General features: G+C 38.5%; 1 protein-coding gene across 10 annotated transcripts in view; it reads right to left on the bottom strand.

Moving 5' to 3' along the window:
• AFF3 (ALF transcription elongation factor 3) overlaps positions 1-20196 on the bottom strand; it is a 545430-nt gene that overhangs the window by 251942 nt on the left and 273292 nt on the right. The gene's annotated exons all lie outside the window — the stretch shown is intronic.

The following is a 20196-nucleotide window of genomic DNA, read 5'->3' as shown; positions in this document are numbered from 1 at the left end:
CATTAAGCAAGAAATCCCCTCTCTCTCCAGTCCCTGGTAACCACTAATCTACTTTCTGTCTCTATTCTGGACATTTCATATAAATGGAATTGCACAGCATGTGGCCTTTTACGTCTGGCTGGTTTCACTTAGGATAATGTTTCAAGGCTCATCCATGTTGGCAGCGTGTACCAGTACTTCACTCCGTGTCGTGGCTGAATAATTTTCCAACGAATGGACATACCACCTTTTGCATACCCATTCATCAGTGGGTAGGCATTTTGGTTGTTTCCACTTTGGCTACTGTGGTAGCACTTCTGTGAACATCTGTGTACAAGTTTTTGTTTGCACACCTTTCAACTTCTTTTGTAGTTCTTTTGAGTATATAACTAGGAGTTGAACTGGCGGCTCATATGACAATCCTATGCTTAGGTTTTTGAGGAATTGCCAAACAGTTTTCCACTCTGCCTATACCATTGTACATTCCCACCAGCAATGTATGAAGCATCTAATTTCTCCACACCCTCACCAATAGGTTAGTTTCTGTTTCTGTTTTTGATAGTAACCATCCTAGTGGGTATGAAATGGCATGTGGCTCACTGTGGTTTTGATATGTATTTCCTTAATGACAAGAGATGTTAAGCATCTTTTCATGTGCTTATTGGCCATCTTTATATCTTCTTTGGAGAACTGTCTATTCAGTGCCTTTGCCCGTTTTTAATTGGGTTATGTCTCTTTTTACTATTGAGTTGCCAGAGTCCTTTATATATTCTGGATACTAGAGCCTTATCAGATATCAGATATTTGGATGCATTTCCTTCCCTTCTGTGGGTTGTATATTCACTCTCTGGATAGTGTTCATGGATCTACAAAATTTTTAATTTTGACCAAGTCCAACTTATCTGTATTTTGTCTTTATTGCTTTGCTTTTGGTGTCATATCTAAAAAAAAACAAAACAAAAAAAAACAAAAAAAAACAAAACAAAACAAAAAAAAAACCATTGCCAAATCCCAGGCTACAAAGATTTACCCATGTTTTAAGAGTTTTATAGTTTGAGTTTTTATACTTAGGTCTTTAGTCCAACAGTTTGAGAACTTTTAGGTGAAGTTTATTTCTTAATAGATTATTGGGTAGGTTTTAGTTAAAAGAGAAACATTATCTCTGTATAGATTACTTCATCCTAGACTCATTATTAAAAGATCAATAAGGAAATGTGTAAGGCACAGCTACTGCTGCTAACAGTTCACGAATACAACATACATATCTATCCTTATAAATCAAGGAAAACACTGTTAGGTGTTATGATGAAATTAAGAAGCCCAAACGCTTTTACTAATATTTCATTACCCTTTCTTATAGCCATCCCTCCTTTTGTTTCCCTAAAAGTTCCAGTTTGGCGACAAACATCTAAATAAGCCCCCAGTCCCATCCCCAATGACTTATCCCAGGACTGCTCTGGAAATGTCACTATTCTGACACTTGAATCCAATAGCATCAGAGAGCTCTTTTGGGAACCGCCCCCCTAACCTGCTTCCTTTCCAGGGCAGCCTGAGGCAACTATCCCCAAGGCTGCTGGTAAATTCTGTCAGGTGAGGGTTTGATGGTCCCCTGGAATCATCTCCTTTGGAATTCAGTGGTGGGAATGAGTAAAAAATGTTTCCTCAAGCCCATAACCATTTCTCTTACCCTACTTCCAAGTCCCAACCCTTATCTTCCCATGTAACATACTGGCAGAGCAAATGCTAAATTCTCAATGTACTTCCTATTTTCCATCTTAAAACAGTTAATGAATGAAAATTTGACTTCATGTTCTTCTGATGGACTCACTCAGGTACACAACACACTAAAAACATTCTTCAAATTAAAGGTTGGGTTTGACTCCTTAAAGCAAAGCTTCCCCTGAATACCACACTTGAATTTTGTTTGAAGTGATTTATGTAAACAACGGATTGCTCTTATGAGTATCTCCCCTTATAATCCTATAAATTTCCACAACTCTACTCTGAACAGGGAATGCACTGAGAGAGCAATGCAGTACAGGTGCCCTGTTAAATACTTCCCACGTCACTGCAGCTGGAGTACGTAGGATACTACATTGGGTCATCTCAGTGGTAGCTCCAGCCATGAGCTCTGATGGTCTGGGATGACATCAGGTCATTCCTTATTGGGAGGGTCCTTGTAAAGCTGAGGAGAGATGAGAAGTGAGGCCAGGACACAGGACTTCCAACAACAGTCCCGGGAAGTTCTGTCCTTAAATTACAGCATGGATAGTCCTTGGCAGAGGGAAATCTTGTGCCTTCTCTGGAACATTTCTGACTCCTTGGGACTCCTGAGGATCTCAGAAGGGTGCCACATTGAGTTTGAATTTCCAGGGCCCCATCTGGATTGGAGTGGATGCCAGAGGCACAGTATATAGAAAGTTTGAATTACAAGGAAACTTAGAGCTCATTTCAGGCCAACGCAATGCCTTTAACAGATGGAGAAACTGTGGCCCAGAGAAGTAGAGGGCTTTGTCCAAAATCATCCTGGCAGCAAGAGGCAGCAGTCAAGATAGAATCCCCCCACACTTCTGCAACAACATTTCAGTGACTTTTCTACTATCTCAGGCTCGCTCTCTAAGTTCAACCCTTAGAACCAGCTCAACTTGAGGTCGCTGCCATACTTAAAGTGTGGAAATAAGAGAATCTGGATAGTAAATTTCCACCTTCCCTTTCATACTGGGAATCCTCTGACACTTAAGCCACTCTGTATCTTACTTACTACGCTCCAATATCACATGCTCAGACCAAAGGGGGAAGTGATAGGAGAGGAAGTGGAAAGAAAGGGTTAAAAATATAGTCCCTTTGGTGACATCAACAAACGAGAGACAAGCATTTGTGAGCTCAGAAACTGGAGGACAGAATACCACCTCTTTTCCAAATCCACAAAAGGGGGTACATGGGTAGGACGGGGTGGGCAGGGTGTGTTTCTGGGGGAAGGCCTTTCACCTTCTTGAGGTCTTTCTCCAATCTGGTTTCAGCTGCAGTGGTGTACTTTGATTATATTTACATTTTAAAACTCTCAGTGTTTATGAACAAGATTAAAACATGCATGTAATTTACATCTCCAAATTTGTGTTTATATTTCCCACAATGAAGTTACTGCTTTCCTTGGAAAGGTACCCACTGAGAAGGAGGGATGCACAATGCAAGTTTTAATTATTCTGTATTTTTTGAAGGTTTGTAGCTGTTGCTTCATGCTGAGTTGCTGAGCCGTTGCTCTGTATTTACTCCAACTTTGATGAACCCACTCCATTTTGCTATCATTATATTTTGAAATCTGTCATAACAGTCTCACCTCATTGAACCTCCAACTAAACTTCAATTAAAAGCTAGCAACCCCAGCTGATTCTCCTTCTCTATAGCCTTGTCTATCACGTTTCCTTGTCACGGAACTGCTTTCCCCAAATCCTACCACTTAAGAATGCACAACACACGCTCTGCCAGGAAAATATAAGGAGCTAAGTACAGCGGGTCCTTGAATAATGTCGTTTCGTTCCACATCATTTTGTTATAATGTTGATGGGATGCCATAGGGACTTAACTCTTGTTTGTATCAATTAGCCTATGGTAAAACTTTGTTATAGACCATTTCGCTTAAAGTCACAGAACCTATTGACGACTAAGTGAGGACTTAATGTATAGCTCAAGAAATAGTAGCCAGGAGCATCCTGTCACTGAGAACTGAAGCCCCTAATTACCATGCCAAGCACAGAGCATTAGAAGTACCAAGCAAGGCGTAAGGAGAGAAGGTTGATCAAATCAGTGGGAAATGGTATTTCACTGCGGGGGAGATGATGCCGCACGGGTCCTATTTTCAAAAATAGTTTAATTCTTCATCAGGCACATTTATCGCAGAACTTTCATTCTAAAATAATACTCCTTTAAAGTCATGCTTTTATCTACAAGCACTCAAAAGGCCCTCAAGCATTTAGTGACTGTTTATCACATGCACATTCTTAAATACTTCTGCAGAAGTATTCTAAAATAAGTCTTACTATTCCTGATTTATAAGAAAACTGGGATACAAAGAAATTAGGTGTGCCATCAATGCCACCAAAGCAGTGAGCAAGATTCTGAGCTCAAACTCAGTGAGGATCTCAGCTCAAATTCGGGGGTTATCATAATTCTGTGCGAAGCCCCATTCAATGACTGTGTCCCCAGCCTCAACTGAAGGTAGGGTCCCCTGTGGACAAGAAGGCAGCCAGCCAGTTGTCTTCCAAATTCAGCCTGTCTTACACCCAGCCTAACACATCCCTTTCCAAGGGCTTCACTCTGCTCCCAATCACCCAAGCTGGACGCCTGGCTTCATCCCTCATCAGTCCCCGTCCTTATTTCCCAAATCAGCCTGGCCCATGGGGTCACCTTTTGCCCTGCCACTCACATCTATCTCTTCCTCTCTGATCCTACTGTCACCACCACCATCTTGACATTTATACATTGAGAGAAAAAAGTGAGCCAAAAAATAATATCATAAAAGAAAGATGTATAAAGGGATGTCATAAAAATGTAAACAGAATGACAGCAGATGATGGTAATATTAATATTAACTAAAGGACATTTCATAGCAAAAAAAAATAATTGGAGAGCACAATGCAGAATGAGTGAAAATAGGGCATTAATAAAGCATAAGAATAAGGTATGCTACGAAAAAGGAAGAGAAATAGAATTATTACAGCTGGAAGTCTTTAACCCACCCCTATTTTTCCTAATAGACAAAAGATCACCCCCCAAAAAAAAACCCCAAAACAAAACTATAGAAGATAGAAAATTTGAAAAATGAAATTAAATAGGGCTAAGTTGATAGATATAATGAACTTAGAATGCTATGAAGAAACTTCAACTTTTCAAGCACGCATGATATTTACTGAAGTGGTCACATACTCAGCTACAAAAGAGCTTCAAAAAAATTCCAAAAAGTAACTGTTTTATAGCATAGACTCTTTAACCACAAGTTATCAAAACAATAAGCTATGATTTAAACACGGTGTAGAAAATAAAAATCTCCTAGAATAATTAGAATAAAACAAATACCACACATTTATAAATAACTCTCTATATTTCCAGGAAAAATAAAAGTAAAATACTGTAGAACAAAATCATGGGATGCCCCCAAAGATATTCTTAGAGGCAAATTAATACACTAAACTCTTTCACTATATTTTGAAATGAAATTCATGTGCTAAGAAATTTAAAATCAAAAGAGACATACAAAATGAAGAAAATCTATAGGGAAAACTAATGAAATATTTTTAAGTAGAATTTATAAAGCCAAAATATAATTTCTTAAAAACCAAAACAGAATACGCTACCCAAAACAGTAGAAAGTTACTTAAAAATCTGTTCAATAAAAAGCTCAAATAAACATCTCTGATATAAGGAGAAAAATAAATGGAAATGATAATTATAAGAAGACACTGATATTAATATTAAAATAGAGCTACTAATAAATGAGAAATTTTGATGAAGTTGGCAACTTTCTGAAAAAAAAAATTACATACGAAATAAAGAAAAATGAGATTAAACCTATAAACCTGAGAATGCAGATTAAATTAAATAAAAAATATCTTTAAATAAGGCTTCAAGCCAGATAATTTTAGCATGAAGTATTTCAAACAATAAAGGGAGAACTAATTCCCATATAGTAGAAATTCCCATATAGTAGAAATTCCCATATAGTAGAAAGTAATGGAAAGCTATGTGATTTATTTCATTAAATTACTATAAAAACCTAACGTAAGAGAATAAATCAGTATCTGTCATGCAGGGTCTCTGGTCCTGCTCCCTGCACAAGAATGTAGGATATGGTGAGGCCAAAAAGGAACACCCACGGAGCCACAGATAGGGGAGTCATACCACTGTATTCTCGCTGGCGGCTGGGTTGGAGACACAGGAAGCAGGACCCACACGATCCGCAACCTGCTGTCCGCTTCTCTGCCAACCAACCAACCAACTCCTTGCTAACTGCAATCCGTGCTCACTAGCTCAGCCACGGCAGTCATATCAGTGGCCAAGGGATAACAGGGTATAGCTGATGGCCAACTAGTTATAGCTGATGGCCATCTACTACCCAAGCCAGCACCTTTCCACATGAGGCTGAGAGCCTGGAAACTGCTCTCTGGGACTCTATCCCCACAATATTCCTTATGAAGATAAATGTAAAATCCTCAAAAGATTATTAGTAAATATAATTCAATAGACTATTATAAGAAGTAGTAGGAATTTACTGAAATTTGCCTCAGGAATGGAAAAATGGTTTAATACTTAATATTAAGACCCTTTTAAAATATTGTGCCACTAAGGAAAACGTAAAACTGGGATCATCTCAGTTTGGCAAATTTTTGAACATATACCTAGAAAAATCCAAAAGACTCCACTGTTACTCTTATTAAAAAGGGAGGTTAAAAAAGTGGTTGGATATAAACCAAACAGTCCAAGCTCAATAGCTCTTCTGTATAGTAGCAAAAAACAATTTAAAAGTATGAAAAAAAAAATCCCACCTACAATATCAAGAAAAATAAATGAGGAATAACTTTAAAAAGAAACAAATGTTCAACAAAAACGTCAAATTCTACTGAAAAATACAAAAAATACCTGAAAGGAACTGAGCTAGACTTCTCAAACACCTTCCAACTCTTACATATAATACAAAGCCAAATAAATATATCAAGAGAAACCAACCACAAACTACATTAACTTAAAAAAAAAAAAATTGAGATGAAAGCCACAGAACAGAAAAGCAACCATTTAAAGTGTACAATTCAGTTGCATTTAATATATTCACAATGCTGTGAATTACTATCACCTCTAGTTCCAAAACATTTCTCCTGTACCAAAGCAAACCTCTGTGCCCCTTAAGTACTTTCTCCCAATTCCCCTTTACATTAACTTTTCAAACATGATTTTATATTAACAAATACTACATGGAACTAAAAGAACAAAATGAGAAAAATGATGAGTATCACTTATTTGTATTAGATTTTACAGTGGATATGGTACCTCTCATTTATGTATTTATGACCCGTTCTTAGAAGATTACTTGGTATCATATAGTAGGCATTCGATGGTGTTTGTTGAATGAATAAATAGCTAGTCAATATACTAAAAAAGAAAAAGAAAGGAAAAACAAAGACTATTTAAAAAGTAATATGGCTGGTCATCTACATGACACAGGGATGCCTGCTTTATCAAAAAAATAAAAAATAAAAAAATCACCAGTTATCTTAAAGACCAATTCTTAGAACATCAACATGTATTTACTTCATAAAAATTAAGCTTATACCCATGATTACAGAAGCCATTAGGAAGTTATATGACTTCCCTAATCTCCACATTGGTATCTGTCAATTAGAGAATAAGTATTAGCCTTCTAGCAACAGGCAATGTTGTTAAAGAGTTAATAATCGATTTTCTATCAGATTCTTAGCCATAGGACAAGGTCTTTCAATTATGTTATTATTTTTATAAGGAAAATCAGTGATCTCAATCAGAGCTTGTGGTGAAAAGTGTATTTGGTTTTCAGAAAGTTAAGTGGTATGTCAGTGCGCTGACCTTGTCAAAAAGCTATTGACGGCATAAAAGGATTAGAACCAGAGACAGTCGCTTCACATCCTGATCACTAATTGATATTGAGTGCTTTTCCGCAGGGTCATGTCTCAATAAAGTGCCCGAGCACTGTGTACTGGGGCCATCTTCCACAGTGTCCTGTCAATGCTGGGGAAAGAAACCACAAAACAGTAATAATGAACACATGCTTCCCACTTGTAATCTGACATTGACAAGAACACTTCAAGACCTCTTCCTGTTCCTTCATCTACAACTGTGCATTACTTTTAGCAAGAGGAAGACCACGCGGGCTCAGGCAAGAGAGACGATGCTGATCTGACATTATCTAAGCCTCACTTGACAGGCGGACATCAGTGAGGTGACTAAACCGGACCATTTCCTGTTTAACATTTTCCTGAATCCCGTCCTGCACCCCATCTCTGTAATCTAATAAATAATGTTATGTGTAGGAAGCAGAAGGCTTGCCCATAGGCTGACCACATATCCGTTTCTTTTCTTAAATGATGGAGAAAGGGTGTTCTGGAAAAACACATCTGATTATCATTTAGAATTGGGAACATGGTTTGCTTTTTTGATCGTGAAATTCTCAACACAAAAGCTTGCGGGATGGAGAGACTAACCCAGTGGGGCTTTAAAAATTAACTAATTAAAGATGCTGAGGCCTGCTCTAATTTGTGTCCCATGGTAAGACAGATAATCAATTCTCTTTCAGCCATAAGCTGAAGTGACTACTGAAAATGGTAAAACTGGTGCTACGTATTTGACAATATTCTCTTTGGCACATTCTATCAATTTTACTTCAGCATTTTGCTAAAAGAAATGAAGGACAGACTCACAAATAACCCTTAACACTATGTGAGGCTCTTATGAGACTTTCCCTCCATTATCATCTCACCTTTCCAAAAAGATGTCAGGTCGGTCTGATTCCCAGAATAGAGTTCATTCTGTGTGTGGCCGACATTACCTGTTTTTCTGTAGGCTCTCTGAGGAGACAGGCTATAAATAAATGCTGAATAAAGAAATCCAGCTGAAATCAGCTGGGGTGCAGGGGAGAGGGCTTACCTGAGAGGTGGGAGTGTGTAGCACTGGGAAACACGAGTGAGAAAGTGGTTATTTTTATTGGCTGGTGAGAATTTTTTAACACTCCAAGTTTTCTATTTTTAAATAAATCAGTCTACAATGCTACACTTAAAGATTTTCTTCTTTTTATTATTTTTCTGTGTATATTTATAGAATTTTCATTCTTGACTCTGCTGGTGTAGCTTTACTGTTAGTCTTGGGACGTATTTGCTGGCTTGTTGGAAGGAGAACCGTCATAGTGGGAATGGATCTTACCCTTTCCCTTCCACTCCCATAAAATGCTCAGTTCCTTCAATACCTGTACATGTCCCCAGTGTAAGGCAGAGTGAGTTTGTTCACCTGTGGAAGTTGGGGTACCTGGGGCTGAACCTGGATATTGGTCCACACACTTGCCCTTTCCTTTAACAGGCCAGGCCTCAGAGGCCCCTGGATGGACTGGCTGACCCTTGAATTTTCACATAAAACGCCAACAGAAAAAGCAATGCTCTGGTGGTTGATATCCAGGGACAGGAGAGACACATCAGCTTCCAGGCCCCTATCATAAAGAGGGCGGACTGTCTATTATCCCTACTCCAAAGCCTCTGCCTGAGGCCCACGGCAAGACCCCTTTTCTTATCTTCATATCCTCACTATTATCACAAAATCCCTTGGACTGCAATCCACAGCCAGAAAAACCAAAGTTTTACAAAACCAAAAGTTTGATAAGAAATCAATGCCACATTGTAACTGCTGTGGTGCTTATGGCAAGCTCCCATGCTGATAGCTTGCAGACACTCCCTCTTCCATGTTACCTATCTGCTTGTGCAAGACCCTCCACGTACCCGGAGGAGTGGGGTCACCTTTTGATTCCACAGCCTTTGGCTTCTTTGACTTTTCTCAGTAGATTGTTACAGTGTGGAATTAGTCATAAGGCAAATTTCTGTACCAAGAATGCCTCTTTGCAATGGAGCAAATTTTTAACTATGTTTATTAAAACAAACTGGAAGTCTAATTAAAACACAGCCAAGATTATGTTGGAATGATTTAATGAAAAAATGATCATTTTGTGATAAACACCAACAAGAGCAGTCAAATTAAGTCAGAAAGTGTGAATGAAAATTAGTCAAGGTTATGTCCCCTCTATCATTATGGATTAAAGGTCTACAGAAAAGGCAAAAAAAAAAAAAAAAAAAATCACTCAGTTATCTATTAAGCCTCCTCTCTGACACAATGACCAATGACCAATGACTAATGTGCAGTGTTTGTTTATGGACTCGATTTCTAGTACTGGGAATGTAGGTGATGTTTAGAAACTCCTTCCTTTAGGCTAAAGCAAAAGGACACCCATAAACTTACCAATCGTAAAGAAATAAATGATACAGATGATTTACGTAACATGCAACCAGAGAGGGGACTTGAAAAATTTGTAAGGTAGTGTAAAGAGTAAGACAAGGCCACTGCTTAGGTGGATGGAGTATTGTGAAACGACACAAAATCAAGAGATGACAGAAAAAAGCATGATTCAACTTTTATTATGCTTCTGCCTTCACACCAATAAACCATCTTCAAAGTTATAAAGAACAGAATAGAGAGAGAATTTACACCCCAGTTAGGTGACAATACTAAGAGAGTGCTTTTAACCACTTTACATGGCAGCCCCAGAAAAAAATGCACTAATGGCAACAAAGGAAGTTGCTGATGGGGTCACAGACCCGCCATCTTAAAGAAATCATGGCCATATCAGGAAAAGGCAAATGCTCTAGCGCTTCCTGAGGGAGGGTCCCCACACTATAAAGTATGTTCTAAGGTCCCCAAATCACAGCAGTGGTGTATGGTGCAGTAGCCAGGAGCACGGGCTTTCACAAATCCAGTCCTGCCATTTGTCACACGTGTCCCCCCAGGGGAAGTTACCTAAGTCTCTAGATAGATATCCATTTACAAAAAAAAGGATACTAACAGTCCCTACCAAACGTGAGGACTAAATGAAGGGAATATATTCATAAACCCATAAGGCATTTGGCAGGGTGCCTTCCGCATAACAGCTGATCGCTAAACATGAACAATTACTGTATTTTAGAATTATATAGAGTATTTTAGTACTTAGAAAAGCAATGATTACTAGGAGCGAACATGAGTTCACAGAGACCAGATGATGTTCTCGCTACAATTTCCCATGGTCTTACACATAATGCATCTGCATTTCTGCAAGGCATTTGTCAGGGTCTTATAAGATCCCCCAGTGGGTGAGATGGAAACGTATGAATTGGTTGGTAGTACAGAGAGATGGACTGGGAGGTAACTGAATAGCCATACCTGTAAGTATTGTTCAACAAGTATTTACTGAGTGCTTACTCTGTGACCAGCATGTGCAAGATACTAGATACTGGATATAATGGACAAAAACAATCTTGTTCTCGTGGGATTTAGATTTAAATGAAAGGAGACAGTAAAATAATAAACAAATTGTACCGTACACTAGAAGATGCAATGTTACGGGAGAAAACTAGAACAGGGTAAGAGGGTTGGGAATGTGGGATGGGGCACTACGTCTGTATTCTTTTTTTTTTTTTTTTTAAAGATTTTATTGGGTATGGGGAACAGGACTTTATTGGGGAACAGTATGTATTTCCAGGACTTTTTTTTTCAAGTCAAGTTGTCCCTTCAGTCTTAGTTGTGGTGGGTGCCGTTCAGCTTCAAGTTGTTGTCCTTTCAGTCTTAGTTGTATTCTTCATCTGAGGAGCATATTATAGACCTGGGCTACGTTAGCCCCCTCCCCTACCTCCGTCCCTACCTATAAACCTGTATTTTTTCCTTCCACGATGAGAGTATTATTACTCTTAGTAGTATAATTACTCGTATGTATTTAATGTTTACCTTTATTGCCGAGGTAAAAGCTCCACGAGTCTAGAAAAGGGCGGTAAGGCCTAAGCACTTGAGGAGTAGTTGAAGAAAGTAGAGACAATTTATCATGTGAAGGAGAAGAGTTAGAATGGCCACACTAGATGTCTTATATACCTCAAGGGCATTGTTACGGAAACAGATGTAAACTTATTCTCGGTCATTCCAGACATGGGAGTTTGCACAAATGGGGGAAAGTACTGGGAAATTCTTTTTCATAATTAGAATCATCCAAATAGAGAAATGGGTAGGACTGATTACGTGTCCAACCAGAAGTGAAATGACTGTTTGAGTGGAAGTGAATTAACTCACACATCTGAGTGTGAGATTCGTTCTAACTTTAAGACTATAATTCTGGTCATTTCCGAACAATTTTTGATTAATACAATGTTGAATGGTCAATTGCTATATCTTCTGGTTTAGTATAGTACTGTAAGTCTGTATGTGTTATTTAGGAAGACAATCCTTAAAGAGAATAAAAAGAACATTCTCAAAGTACCAACCTGTAAGTATGGAGTAAGAGTTATTACAATATCCAATAAATTAAGTGGATTAATTGGGTAGAGATTTGAGAAATTTTAATTAACAATTAATAAAAGTATTCAACATCAAAATCTATTACAACCCTGTTTACATTATTTAACTTCAAGCACTTCAGTTCTGTGTGCTTATAATTAGCAAGCTATAAAAGATGCCATCCATGGAAACATAATGAGAAGAATTGTTTATAATTATAATTAGTATTCATTTTCACAAAGAGGAAGGTTACATGGCAGCAGGTTGCAGCGAACAAAGGGTTAAACTCATTATTGAGGAAAATACTACGTAGGCAGTATTTATTATATGCTTAATCTTATCATGCAAAGCCTTGTCTTAGGAAATACATCATAAATGAAGCCTCATGCTGAGACAGGTGAGATTTCCCAAGGTGAAACGAACTTTCATACCGTCACTGGACTTAATTAATCCTACCATATTGATCCTGATTAAACTCCAGCTGCTAACTTTTACGTTCTCTTCCTGGTTCCTCAAATTTTACCTGCATCAATGTCTCACAAAAAAATATGTTCTGTATTGTGAAGGCCAGGAACAAAATAAAATTAAAAAAAACAAGTTTCATTCCTGCCATTTGGGCTGGAATTCATTCATTCCTCCTCTGAGCATTGTGGGAGGCTTCTCATGGGCTTGGCAGTGGCGAAATCTAGGCTCAGAAGTGGGAAACATAAACCCCGAGTACAAAGACCCTCCATTTTCAAATCCTTTTGTAATTCTGGCTTTACAAAAATCAAAGTTTTCATTCAGCAAAGATGCAGCTCTGCCCCTTTTCACAGAAGCTCTAATATCTACAAAGACCTACTTGGTGAAGCTGCAAATGCTTTCTAGAAACATGACTGTAGCAATAAAAGTGTTTCTTCACCTCTGACTATACCTCTGAGCTGCAGGACAGAATTTGTTGCTCTACTGATAACATAAGCTGCAATAATTAGAGCACACAGTCCTTTTCTCAGCACAGAGTAACCTTCAATATGAAATGTGTCCTCTACTTGTTCTATGACCAAGGCTAGGGCTGAACAAATCGTAGACTGGTTCCTGGCCTGAAGTCACGGAGACATTTACATGGCTGGGCCCAGCCACAACCCAGGACAAACCCAGGTAAATGTGAGCCAGGAAGCCAGCAGTCAGACACCACCCTCTGAGTCAAGTAGGCACCCGAGTAGTCCCCACTTACAAAGAGAAAATCAAAGAATCTTAATAGAGATATTGGTGGGCTTACCTTCCATCCCATGCCTTTAAAAGGAAAGGCCTAGAGTCCACTCTGATCAATACAGCCTCTCCTGCTTCCTGTATCTTTTCAATCTGTTAAGCAAGACAATGCCTTCATGGAGGCACTGTGCCCTCAAAGGGAAAATAACCTCCTGAGGGAATGTCTATTTATAAACACACAGTCTTTTTTTTTTTTTTTTTTTTTTAAACAACATTGAAAACAAGGAAGTGAAGACTATGAAGAGTACGTTCCTGGAAATACCCTCTGGGAAACATACGTGAGTCAAGGAAAACTTAAAAGATTCGAGAAAACCATCATGTTCAGGAAACCCCTCTTCTGCTTGTGAAAGAACTCCAGTCCCTAGAAGGTCACTTATTAATTACTTCTTTGCTCATTCCTTCATTCACAGATGGTAACTGGGCACCAACGCTGTGCCAGGACAAGACAGACAGGGTCCCAGCACCATGGAACTGATCCCATTTTATGGTGGAGCTGGACAACAGATAAACAGGACAATTTTGCATAGTGACAAGTGATTACGGAGGAGTAAGCAGGGTGATGTGAAAGCGCTGGGATAGCCATCAAGATTGTCATCAGCACTAATAATGTTACCTCCTCTTTACCCATTTCACAAAGGTATGAGGATTTTCAGTCCTTTGGATGAAAGGGGCCTGTTTAAGATGAGTGAGTGTACTAGTACCCGTAGGTGTAAAACCCGAAAATATGTCAACATAAAATTGAAAAGCAGCAGCCATACGCGATCCCAATTTCTACCACATCCTCAAGACTCTGGGAAAAACCTATTTACAGTTTCATCGCAGCCATTCTGAAAAGGTAGAGAAAGAAGCACAGGTTTTTGATAAGGAATTTTGCAAATAACATGGCGGTATTGCAAAATGCAAATGTAAATGCCGCTGAGCCATCTGTTCAATATTACGGCAACAGTGGGAAAAGGCTCTGAAAGAAATGATGTTTGAAATCATTAAAAAAATAACATGTCAAGTTTAAAATACTCAAGAATCTTAAAACCCGCATCAACACATTCAGCGACCATATGGCCCTACAGCAGGTTAAAAAAAATTCGCCCTGCTTGCATTTTCTACTTCAGCCCAATGGTTTGTAAAACATGTTTCTTTTTCTCATTTGAGTACCTTTTTTTTTTTCCTGTTGATTTCCTTGGTGTTTAAAGCTCCTTGAATTCTACCTAGATTCATAATGTTCATTGCACCCTTTCTGAAGCAGGAGATAATATAGTGAGGAAGATTCAAGTCAACTGTTCCAGAGAAAACAGGACAGCTAGCTAGGTGAGTATACTATAACATGCTGAACACATCTTGTTGGAGGGCTGTTGACTTACCCATAGTAATCTCCCTCAGTAATAACAGCCAACTTCCCCGAGTGTTATGATTTCCCAAGCACTCTGCAAAGCGCCTTACATTCAGCATATCATTCCATCATCACAATTTTACCAAGCACATACTGTTACTATCCACACTTCATACAAGAGAAACTTCCTCAAGGTCACAGAGCCAGCTAGTGGCAGGGCCATTGTCCAAACCCAACTCTAGGGGCCAAATCTGTGTTCACAATTGCGACTGCATGCAACACAGGAGTGTTCAGATGTTTGCGTGGACAAACCCGAGTTGACGTTTCCAGTTTAAGAAATAAGCAATATACATTTAGGATAGAGCTGCCTCCCTTGTCTCACCAAGAAGGGATTCTTGGAGAAATGCCTGAAATTAAACTCTGAAGAACAGAGTTTGTAGTCTCCAGGAAAATTCTTCTAGAGGCAGAAGACAGAAAGACAGTCATCGAGTTGGGAGAACCAGGAGCAAATGGAGGAAACTGAGTTAGTTAATGCTGCCAGTGTGGTTTTTGAGAAAGGAGTTAAAAGAAGATAAAGATTAGCAAAACTTACCTTGCTCCCCGCCCCCACCCCCAAATAGGTCAGAGACCTAAAATTTCAATCTAACTTGCAAAATAACATTTCCAAAGCCATTGTTCCCATTGTTGGTAACAGATGGTGTGCCCTACTACGTAACCCTGAGAAGCGACTTTACCTCAATGAGAGAACGGGAGTTTATGTGAAAGTACACTTCCTAGCATCATCCAAGGACAGGCGAATTGCACCTACCACATTGGCTGACCCGCATTGCAGAGATGTGTGTCTGTCAAATCAAGCAAAGAGTCCGTGCTAAATATTTCAACCTGTGAGATGGAGAAGCAACCTGAAGCCCTTAGGTTGTGTTAGAATTCATAACTCATCTCATAAGCCAATTCCAGTATTTGGTAAAACTTACAAAATTTATAACAGAAATCCTTGGAGTTTCGAATGAATTAAAAAACTAGTCGCATTCAACTTAACATCCTTACAGAGTGTCTTATGGATACAGCGGGAACCGATACATAATTACATGGGTTAGCAGCATTAACTTGCATGTAAAAATCAGTATTACCTCAAATGATCAGGGTCTGCTGCAGACATTTTAAATCCTAAAGTTGTGTTTGTATCTGGACCATAGAAGACTTTTTCTAAAATAGCAAAGCCTACTTAAACAACTTGATGAATAGTTTAGAAGAACCCAAAGAAAGTCAGGCAAGAAGAACGTCTGCCTGACACTATAATTCTCTAAATGTCATGATATAAATGACATTAGAATTGTAACCCCACCAAATGCAAAAATGTACAAGGAATACATGTGCACATATTTCCCAAAATTCTGCAATATACATTGCTCTTTAGCTGTGCCTACAAATCATCCAGGGAAGGGGTCACTAATATGTGACCGTGAGAATTAATGTCAGGGCTGAAGGTTAGTTACAGGGTCTTAAAAGACACTTTCTGAAAACTTTTACTTTACATTCACCTGTCTATTGCTTTGGACCAGGGGTGTCTAAACTGCGGCCCGCGGGCCAAATGCGGCCCGCAATCCATTTTTTATTGGCCCGCAGCAAATTCCAAAAATATATTTAGTTTACTTAAATAAACCAGGTGAGGCAATACGTACTTCACCTCGAGTGAGTGGCCAGGCTGTTTGTGTATTTTACCACATATGGCCCTTGGTGAAAAACGTTGAAAAAAGTTTGGACACCCCTGCTTTGGACTAATGATTTTTGTCTCCTGACTGATTAGCAATCTTGACTGTCTTAAGTGATCCTAAATCCCATGTAGTCAAAGAACAAATCAAATAAAAAATAAATAACCACAACAACAGCTTGGGCAAAAATGAGTCAGCATGATAAGCAGATGTGGAGTCACAAACTTATTACAGAAAAATCCATACAACCAAATCCACATAAATATAGACACATTAGTTACAGCTCACCACCTCCCACCACTTTTGCCTTTTGTTCCCTAATTCAGGACTCTTGGTAAAAATCTCTGGCCTGGAGTGGCATTTTATTTGCAAAAGATGAAGATTTATGAGCAGAATATAGTTGCCTGTACACAGAGCTTGGCCCCTTTCTCCTCCACTCACCAGGGAGTCCTTACACAAAAGATAAGGTTTCAGGTGCCAGAATTGGAAATATGTTCCTTTTTCTTGCCTACATGCTCTGCCTAGGACTTCCAGTACTATGCTGAACACAAGTGGCTGGAATGGGCACCCTTGTCTTGTTTCCTGATCTTAGAGGAAAAGCTTTTAGCTTTTGATCATTGAGTATGATGGTAGCTGTGGGCTTGTTTTACATATATGGCCTTTATTATGTTGAGGGACATTCCTTCGATACATAATTTATTGAGAGTTTTTATCATGAAGGGTGTCGAATTTCGTCAAATGGTTTTTCTGCATCTAGCAAGATAATGCTATTTTTCTTTCATTTTGTTAATGTGGTGTATCACATTTATTGATTTGTGTATGTTGAAACATCCTTGCCTCCCAGGGATAAATGCCACTTGATTTTGGTATATAATCCTCTGAATGTGCTGTTGAATTAGTTTTGCTAATATTTTGTTGAGGATTTTTGCATCTATGTTCATCAGGGACACTGGCCTATAATTTTTTCTTGTAGTGTCCTTGTCTGGCTTTGGTATCAGGTAATGCAGGATAAGATGAGACTGGAAGTGGGCACTCTTCTTCAACTTTTTGGAAGAGTTGGAGAAGGATTGTTATTAATTCTTCCTTAAATGTTTGGTAGAGTTCACTGTTAAAGCCATCTTTTGCTTGCTGGGAGGTTTTTGATAACTGATTCAATCTCCTTACTTCTTATTGGTGTGTTCACATTTTCTGTTTCTTTATGATTCAGTCTTGGTAGGCTGTATGTTTCTAGGCATTTTACAATATTAACAAAAAGTTTTAAATGAAGGTTAAGAAATGGATTTGAATATAAATGGTCAATCTATTTTTGAGGAAAGTAATTTGTTAAAAGGTAATTCAATGAGGAAAAGATAATCTTTTCAAAAATGGTGCTAGAACAATTGGATATCCATATGCAAACAAATGGACCTTGAATCTTGCCTCATACCACATAAACTGTCTCAAAATGGATCTCAGACTTAAATATAAGTTCTAAAATGCAAAATTTATAGAAGGGAACATAGGTAAAAATCTTAATGACCCTGGGTTAGACAAATTTTTCTTAAGTCACAAAAAGCACAAATTATAAGAGAAAAAATACATTTGACTTTGTTAACATTAAAACCTTTTCTTCTTCAAAAGACATTGTAAAAAATGAACCGATAAAGGGTACAGGGTTTCTTTTTTGGATGATGAAAACAGTCAGAAATGAGCTGTGATAATGGTTGCATAACTGTCAATATAACTAAAACGCATTGAACTGCACACGTCTAATGAGTGAATTATATGGTATATGTTTATCTCAATAAAGTTATTACAAAACAAAAAAGAATCCAGTCTAGGAGAAAATATTTGCAAAACATATATCTGATAGAAAACTTGTAACCAGAATAAAGAACTCTTACAACTCAATAAGAAGATAAATAACTCAATAAAACATGGGCAAAAACATAATGATGGGGGGATAACAAAAGGACACAGGAGACCACGTGAAAGTGCTTCTAAGGACCAAATCCAGAACAGCAAAAATAAAATAGCATTGGATTATAAATCAACTATAAAATAAATATTCATGAGTCCATACTGATATAAACAAATGATTGAAAAACTAAATGGGGAAGACCAGATAAATCTGTGCACAAGAATTAAAATAATTTAGGTAGCTAATCTGCCCCCAAGGAGATGGAGTATAACTCCCCACTTTGGCAGTATGGGCTGTGCATAGTGACTTCTTTCTAAAAAGTGTAGCATGAAAAGGGAGAAGAGGAATAACTTTGCAGGGAAGAAACCTGGCAAACACAACTCCAACTCAATGATCAAGGTCAACATCAACAGTGACAAGTCATGTTGACAGTATGTGTCCTTGATGTGATGTGATGAGACGGGCACTTTACCTCTGTGGCCTTGTTCTCCAAAATCCAAAGCTCAGTCTAATCATGAGAAAAAGTTCAGATAAACCGAAACTGAGGAGTTTTCTACAAATGCCAGACCCATATTCCTCAAAACTGTCAAAAACAAAAGAAGTCTGAAAAACTCGCAGTGTAGAGAAAACTAAGGAGACATGACAACTAAATGTGTGATATCCTAGATGGGTTCCTAAACTAGAAGAAGAAAATTAGGTAAAAAGGAAGTAAATCTGAATAAAGCATTGACCTTAGTTAATAATAATGTATCAATAGGGGAACCTGGGTGTAGGGTATAGGGAATAGTCAGTACTATTTGTAACGTTTTTGTAAACATAAAACTATACTGAAAGCAAACGTTTATTTTCTTTAAAAAATAGGCAAAGATTTTTTATTATTATTTTTTTAATTAAATTTATTGGGGTGACAATTGTTAGTAAAATTGCAAAGATTTTTGAAACATACTTTGTCGAAGACATAGGGTGGCAAATAAGCACATGAAAAGATAACCAACACGACTGGTTAAAAGGAAATGCAAATTAAAGCCACAATGAGATCGCATTATGTATCTATTAGAAAGACTAAAATTAAACAGACTCACTTCCAGTTGCAGGGAAGATGGAGTAAACTGACTTTATCGTCTCTCACACTGAGTGCAGCTAAAGAACCTGACAAAATGCATGGACGAGAAAATTAAACAGCAGCAGGCTGACTGGCAAAGACCGGGAACCAAATTGTCAGTCAACCATTTTCTTTTCCTCTGGTATCTCTTGGTCTGTCCTCCAGAAAGCTTGAAACCCACAAGGGGGCACTGTGTGGCGAGAAGGAGAAAGAAAACCAGAAGGCTGAAAGGGAGGGAAAGGATTCTCCTGACACTCAGAAAGTGTGCAGAAATTCCCCCATTTCTTTCCTTTTCTCCATTTCTCACGTCAGTCACGCAAAATATCCATTGTTGGTGATGGCATTGACAGTGGCAGCAATGGGAGCCAGCAAGAACCTAGGATTGTGATAAAGAACTTTCCTCTCTGATCAGAGGAATGTCCAACTGACATTAGCCATATGAACGTAATAATGGAACATATATACACACAAGGCCCAGCTTGGATCAGATCAACCTTCCTAAGAACGTGAGGCAAACCCCTGGGTAGAGTTATAGGAAATGTGTGACAGGGTGATAGAAAGTCCCAGATTTCTGGCAGAATGTCTAAAAAGAGGAGCCCCAGGGAACCAGGAGATTCTGGGGGGACCAGAGAGGGAAAAGATTGGAAACTTAACCTTATAAAGTTTCTTACGATCTCCTGGGCTCACCTCTGAGCTAAATATACTTGGATCTAACTCTGAATGGCATACCCCAGACTCTGAGATCTGAACTCTGGAACATTCTGGTCCCAGACCACACAGTGGATGGCACACACACAGGACTGGTCTGAATAGTATGCAAACAACTTGAACACAGAACTCACGTTGAAAC

The sequence above is a fragment of the Rhinolophus sinicus genome, chromosome 2, assembly GCF_057876585.1.
Source record: "Rhinolophus sinicus isolate RSI-liver-muscle chromosome 2, RSI-T2T, whole genome shotgun sequence".
In the NCBI taxonomy this organism is placed as follows: domain Eukaryota; kingdom Metazoa; phylum Chordata; class Mammalia; order Chiroptera; family Rhinolophidae; genus Rhinolophus; species Rhinolophus sinicus.
Note: the sequence above shows the minus strand (reverse complement) of the source record. Positions and strands in the feature narration are given on the sequence as shown.